The sequence below is a fragment of the Akebia trifoliata genome, unplaced genomic scaffold (genome assembly GCF_017979445.1).
Source record: "Akebia trifoliata isolate Shusen 1 unplaced genomic scaffold, ASM1797944v1 Contig00371, whole genome shotgun sequence".
In the NCBI taxonomy this organism is placed as follows: domain Eukaryota; kingdom Viridiplantae; phylum Streptophyta; class Magnoliopsida; order Ranunculales; family Lardizabalaceae; genus Akebia; species Akebia trifoliata.
This window is the reverse complement of record NW_028236991.1, coordinates 52,451-58,858: the sequence shown is the minus strand read 5'-3', so window position 1 is coordinate 58,858 and position 6,408 is coordinate 52,451.

The window sequence follows — 6,408 nt, the reverse complement described above, 5'->3', positions numbered from 1 at the left end:
GAGGCATTACTGAGAGTTTTGGAAAAATCGCATGTACCTGCAACTACCTCACCTACGCAACTAGAACAAACGATTGGCCAGATAATGGCCCCCAATCCCATTATTTTCACTGAAGATGAATTGTGCCTTGGAGGAACGGGGCACGTCGAGCCACTAAACATCATGGTCATATGCAAGGGCATGATGGTTGCGAGGGTGCTGATTGATAATGGCTCAGCGCTTAATGTTTGTCCACTTGAAACCTTCCGGAAGCTCAACGCTGATTGGTCTCATGTGAAGCCCAACAACAAGGTCGTCCGAGGCTTTGACAGCTCAAGAAGAGACTCCTTGGAGAGGTGGATTTACCCATCACAATAGGCCCGTGCACCTTCGAAGTAACATTTGAAGTCATGGAAATACCGACAACCTTCAATTTATTACTGGGCAGGCCATGGATCCACATAGCAGGGGCAGTACCTTATTCTCTACACCAGAGAGTCAAATTCATCATGGGACAGAGAATGATATCCGTTTTGGCAGAAAACTTGATCCCGGCCGGCAGAGCTCCGGACGTGCCATTTATTGATATAGAGATGACGAAGGACAAGGCACTCTACCATTCGTACCAATTCGCGGCTGTCAATCACATCGAGAAGGGGAAGGAGAAGGTAAGAGCAAAGCTATCAAGAGCAAACCTTATGATTGGTCGGATCATGAAGAGGGCAGGTTATCGACCCAAGCAGGGTTGGGACCAGGAGAAAGGAAGAGCTACACCGGTCGAAGCAAGAAAGGATACTCATTATTTTGGTCTGGGGTTTAGGCCCACAAAAGAAGGATATAGCAGAAATGAAAGAAAAGAAGAAAGAACTTCGACTAGCAAGAAAGCAAAATCGGGAATCGAATGTCTGGAACCTCGGCCGAGTCCCTCACATTAGCGTTAGCTTCTCAAAGTCTCATATCAGACCCGACAACCTATCGGAACCACCATTGGCAAAAAGGGCAAAAACGGTAAAAATCGCACCACTGCACTTTCAAGAAGACTCAGTTGTTGAGTCCCAACCATCCTTCGTAGAAGGCATTGATGTTCTATTCAATGGGGATTCCAACGAAAGTCTATCCGAGACCGTTTTAAAATCCACCAACGTGGAAATCACTACCGACCAAAAGGAAGACTCACCATTTTCAACGGGCATTGACTGGGCATCAGTCGTCATCCCACCAAGCTTGGGAGGGACCATGCCCCAATCTGACAAAAATCAATCGGAGATCATGGTTATCTCCGAACCACCGACCAAATCACCCAACACATCACTTTCACATCTCATCCGCCCCTCAGAGAAGGGGAAGTTTTGAACAATTGGGAGGAATTCCCATTGACCCTTGAGGCTGTTGAGGCCTCAAAAAAAAAAATGCCGTTAAACAATCTAGTTTGCCCGAGGATCATAACGAGTCCTCGTCCTCGGGTAAAGACTGTTTTGGGGCTCCCTATCTTTATTAACGAATTCGCATGATTGTTCTTCTTATTTCAGGTATTCGAAAAGTAACAAAAAAATAATATTCCTCAAAATTTCTCAAAAGTCAAAAAAATCAAAACTTTTAAAATTACAAAAAAATAGATATTTTTCAAAAGTCAAAAAAAGAGTTTTCAAGGGATATGTCTCAATCGAATGAGTACCAATAAAACAGAATTTGAAAGGGACGAGTATGATTTCAATCTTGAACTCGACTTTGACCTCATGGGGATAGAAGAAGATGAGAGAGAAACGGATAAGAAGAGACGAATCAAAGAGTCTTAGACGAAGACTGGAAAGTAGAGAACGTCACGAGAAAGGATTCAGCCAAATATTGAGGATACAGATTCAATCAATCTTGGTACCAAAGAGGACCCACGAATTGTCAAGATCGAAGGCTTATTAACGTCACAACAAAAGAAGAAATCAAAAAAACTCTTACAAGATTATCAAGATGGTCTTCGCATGGTTGTACAGGGATATGCCGGGATTGGACACAGATCTTGTCGTACACAAGCTACCAATTGCCTCCGGAAGTAAGCCGATTAAGCAGAGAAATTGAGAAGATTAAAGCCAGAATGGACTCTCAAGGTCAATGACGAAGTCATGAAACAGTTCGAAGCCGGATTCTTGCAGTCTCTACGTATCCTGAGTGGTTGGCTAATGTCGTCCCAGTACCCAAGAAGATGGGAAGGTACGCATGTGTGTTGACTATTGGGACCTAAACAAGGCCAGTCCTAGGATGATTTCCCACTTCCACACATCGACACTCTAGTCGATAGTACAGCAGGGCATGGCATATTCTCGTTCATGGACGGCTTTTCAGGCTATAACCAAATAAAAATGGCGGAAGAAGACCAGGAAAGACTGCATTTATCACGCCATGGGGTACTTTTCACTACAAAGTCATGCCATTCGGGCTGAAGAACGTAGGGGCGACTTACCAACGGGCAATGACCGCACTATTCCACGATATGATCCACAAGGAAATGGAAGTCTATGTAGACGACATGATTGCTAAATCCAGCATTGAAAAAGATCATCTGGTAAATCTAAAGAAGTTGTTCGACAGGCTGAGGAAATACAGTTTAAGGCTAAATCCTGCAAAATGTGTATTCGGGACAACATCGGGCAAACTACTAGGTTTCATCGTTAGCAGAAAAGGCATCGAGATAGATCCGACAAAAACCAAGTATATCCTCGAGATGAAAGCACCCGTTTCAGAGAGAGATGTTCGGGCATTCTTGGGGAGGATACAGTATATTAGCCGTTTCATTGTGCAGCTTACGCCTATCTGTGAGCCAGTCTTCAAGCTACTAAGGAAAGACACGCCAAAGAAGTGGAACAAGGACTGTCAGGAAGCGTTCGACAAGATTAAGCAATATCTGCTCAATCCACCAGTCCTAGTCCCTCCTACTCTAGGCGCGACCTTTGCTGATGTACATCTAGGTACAAGAAACGTCAATGGGGTGTGTGCTAGGGCAACACGATGAATCAGGACGGAAAGAACAAGCCATTTACTATCTCAGCAAGAAATTTACCGAGTATGAAGCAAATATTCAACACTTGAGAAGACTTGCTGCGCATTAGTCTGAGCATCTCAACGACTACGCCACTATCTGTAGTTACTCAACTATGCTTATTGCTAGAATGGACCCCCTGAAGTATCTTTTCGAGAAACCAGCATTAACAGGTCGCACGGCAAAATGGCAACTATTGTTATCTGAGTTTGACATCACCTATGTCACTCAAAAAGCCATCAAGGGCAAGCAATCGCCGACCACCTAGCCGAGCACCCGTTGCCTGACTACGAGCCATTAAAGACGAACTTTCCTGACGAAGCCATACTGATCACTGAGGTTGAAGACGATAATGATGAACCAGGCTGGAAAATGTACTTCGACGGAGCAGCCAATCAGAAAGGAAACGGAATAGGGGCAGTTCTGATCAAGCCAGGTGGATCCCACGTGCCAATCGCAATCAGACTAAAATTTCAATGTTCCAACAATGAGGTTGAATACGAAGCATGCATAGCAGGGTTGAAGGCAGCACTGGATCTCGAGGTAGATGAAATTGATGTTTTCGGAGATTCAAGCTTAGTAGTCTATCAAACGACTGGAGAATGGAAGACCCGAGAGCAAAGACTGGTCCCTTACCACGAATATCTGGAAGAACTAAGCTCACGCTTCGATAGGATTTCATTCACGTACATGCCGAGAGCTAAGAATCAGTTTGCAGATGCACTAGCTACACTGGCCTCTATGATCAACATCTCAGAAGACTTAATCATCGACCCTATTGAGATTGGAATTCAAGATGAGCCAGCCTATTGCTTACTCGTTGAAGTAGAAGAATCTGAAGAAAAGCCATGGTATTCTGACATCAAGGCATATCTTGAAGATCGAACACTCCCCTCAGACGCAACGCCAAATGATAGAAGGACCATTCAGAAGCTAGCAGGACAATTTTTCTTGAGCAACGGTATTCTGTACAAAAAGTCGCACCATGAGATCTTACTTAGGTGCGTGGCAGAAACGAAACAGAAGCGAAACGACTAATTGAGACTGTACATGGGGAGTCTGCGGACCTCACATGAATGGTCATATGCTTGCTAAGAAGATCATGAGGATGGGATACTATTGGTCGACAATGGAAAGTGACTGCTATAAGCATGTCCGCAAATGCCATCTATGCCAAATATATATGCCAACAAGATCAATGCCCCACCTTCAGAACTACATAATATGACTACTCCTTGGCCCTTCTCACTCTGGGGCATGGACGTCATTGGGCAGATCTCGCCAAAAGCTGTAAATGGGCATCGTTTCATCCTTGTTGCTATCGATTACTTCACCAAATGGGTGGAAGCTGCATCATACGCCAATGTTACTAGGAGCAACGTCATGAAGTTTGTCAAGAACAACATCATTTGCCGGTATGGACTTCCAAGCGGATTGGTAACTGACAATGCCAAGAACTTCAAGAACAAAGATATGATCAAAATGTGCGAAGACTTCCAGATCACCATCACAACTCTGTACCCTACAGACCTAAGATGAATGGAGCAGTCGAGGCAGTCAACAAGAACATCAAGAAAATAATCGAGAAGATGGCAGTTACGTACAAAAAGATGGCACGACATGTTGCCTTTCGCCCTTCACGCTTATCGGACTTCATTTCGAACTTCAACTGGGGCAACTCCGTACTCCTTGGTGTATGGCATGGAAGCAGTCTTACCCGTAGAGGTTGAGATTCCTTCCCTCCGAATCTTAAAGAAGCAGAGTTAGATGAAACTGAATGGATTCAAGCTCGGTTCGATCAGCTGAATCTGATTGAAGAGAAACGCCTTGCAGCCATTTGCCATGGACAGATCTATCAACGACGAATAGCTCGCGCCTATAACAAGAAAGTTAAGCCTAGGGATTTCTCGCCAGGAGACCTGGTCTTAAAGAAGATTCTGCCAATCCAAGAAGACGTCAGAGGAAAGTTCAGACCGAACTATGAGGGACCATTCATCGTACAGAAGGTAATGACGGGAGGAGCTCTGATTCTCACAGAAATGGACGGACAAGTCTTCCCGCAACCGATCAATGCTGACACTATTAAGAATATTACGCCTAAGACTTGACCCTGAGATGTCGAAAGGCTATTTTTGTTATCCCAAACAAACCATCACACCCTAGTCACCCCTTTGAGCCATCACGTTCATTTCTTAACCTAAGACTGGGGTAAGTCAACAACTACAAAAAAAAAAAAAAAAAGATCAGAAAAAATAGAAAAATCAAAAGCATCAAAGTACTCCTGGCCCGCATGAGGATAAACTGTGAACGGCTAAAAATACAAAAAAAAAATCAAGAAAGTCAAAAACTCGAACACTTGATCTTGGCTCGACCCAAATCTCCAGCCTAAACAAGTTCGATAGACGTTGGGAGGAGACATAGATCACTTTTCCGAAACAAAAATAGACGAACCCCATGTTTATTCCACTTTAGATAAACTAAAACCCAGACCTTAACCTTTTTGTAACCTTCTACTACCATAAGCCTAAGCCAACGTTTCGTCCTACTTAAAGTCCTTTTTGATCAGGAAATGTTCTAGGGCAACATAACGACAGTGGCAACACCAATGATCTTGCAACTTAGTCCGGACCTCAAAGTATTGTCAGTCGTTGGAAAGACTCGAGAGGGGAATCCAGATCGGATATTCGAAAAAAAAGAGTACCCCTACAAGAGTAGAGTCGTCGATCTTGCAGCTCAACTTAAGTCACCAAGCCACAAAGACACTGAGACTTCGAGCAGAATTGTAACGAAAAATCTAGAAAAATACAAGCATGGTGAAAGGGCATAGTGAAAACCTGAAAGGGCGCTATGAGTAAAAGAATCAGACTATGGCAAGATCAAAGCCACCAGCACGATGAAAATCCCAAAAAGGACGTCGATGCGTTAAAAATGTGGAAACCGGATCTGATGAAAACCGTTAGTGCATCAGAGGCCATAAGGTTATAAAAAAAAAAAAAAAAAAACAAAAAAAACAAAAAAAAAAAAAAAAAAAAACAACTCTGCCCGCAAGAGTATAAACTGTGAACGGCAAAATCTTTCCAAAATCCCGAGACCCAAACGGATAATAGTCTTCCAATACTAGGGCACTGGGAATGACTCTAAAGGAATCAAAAGAGCAATTGACGTTTATATCCTCTGTGATTGGTAAAAATACCAAGATCGTCGCAACCAAAGATTTTCAAACTCTGAATTTATCTTACTCATTTGATAAAGATATTTCATAAAAATTTCAAAAAGAAAAACTACTATTTTGGGCCGATGATGAAAAAATCTAGGACTTATTCAAAACTTCAAGTTTTCAAAGCATTAGATACACCTGAGGCCAAGTAAGTAAGTACAAACCTATTTTCTTTGCATTA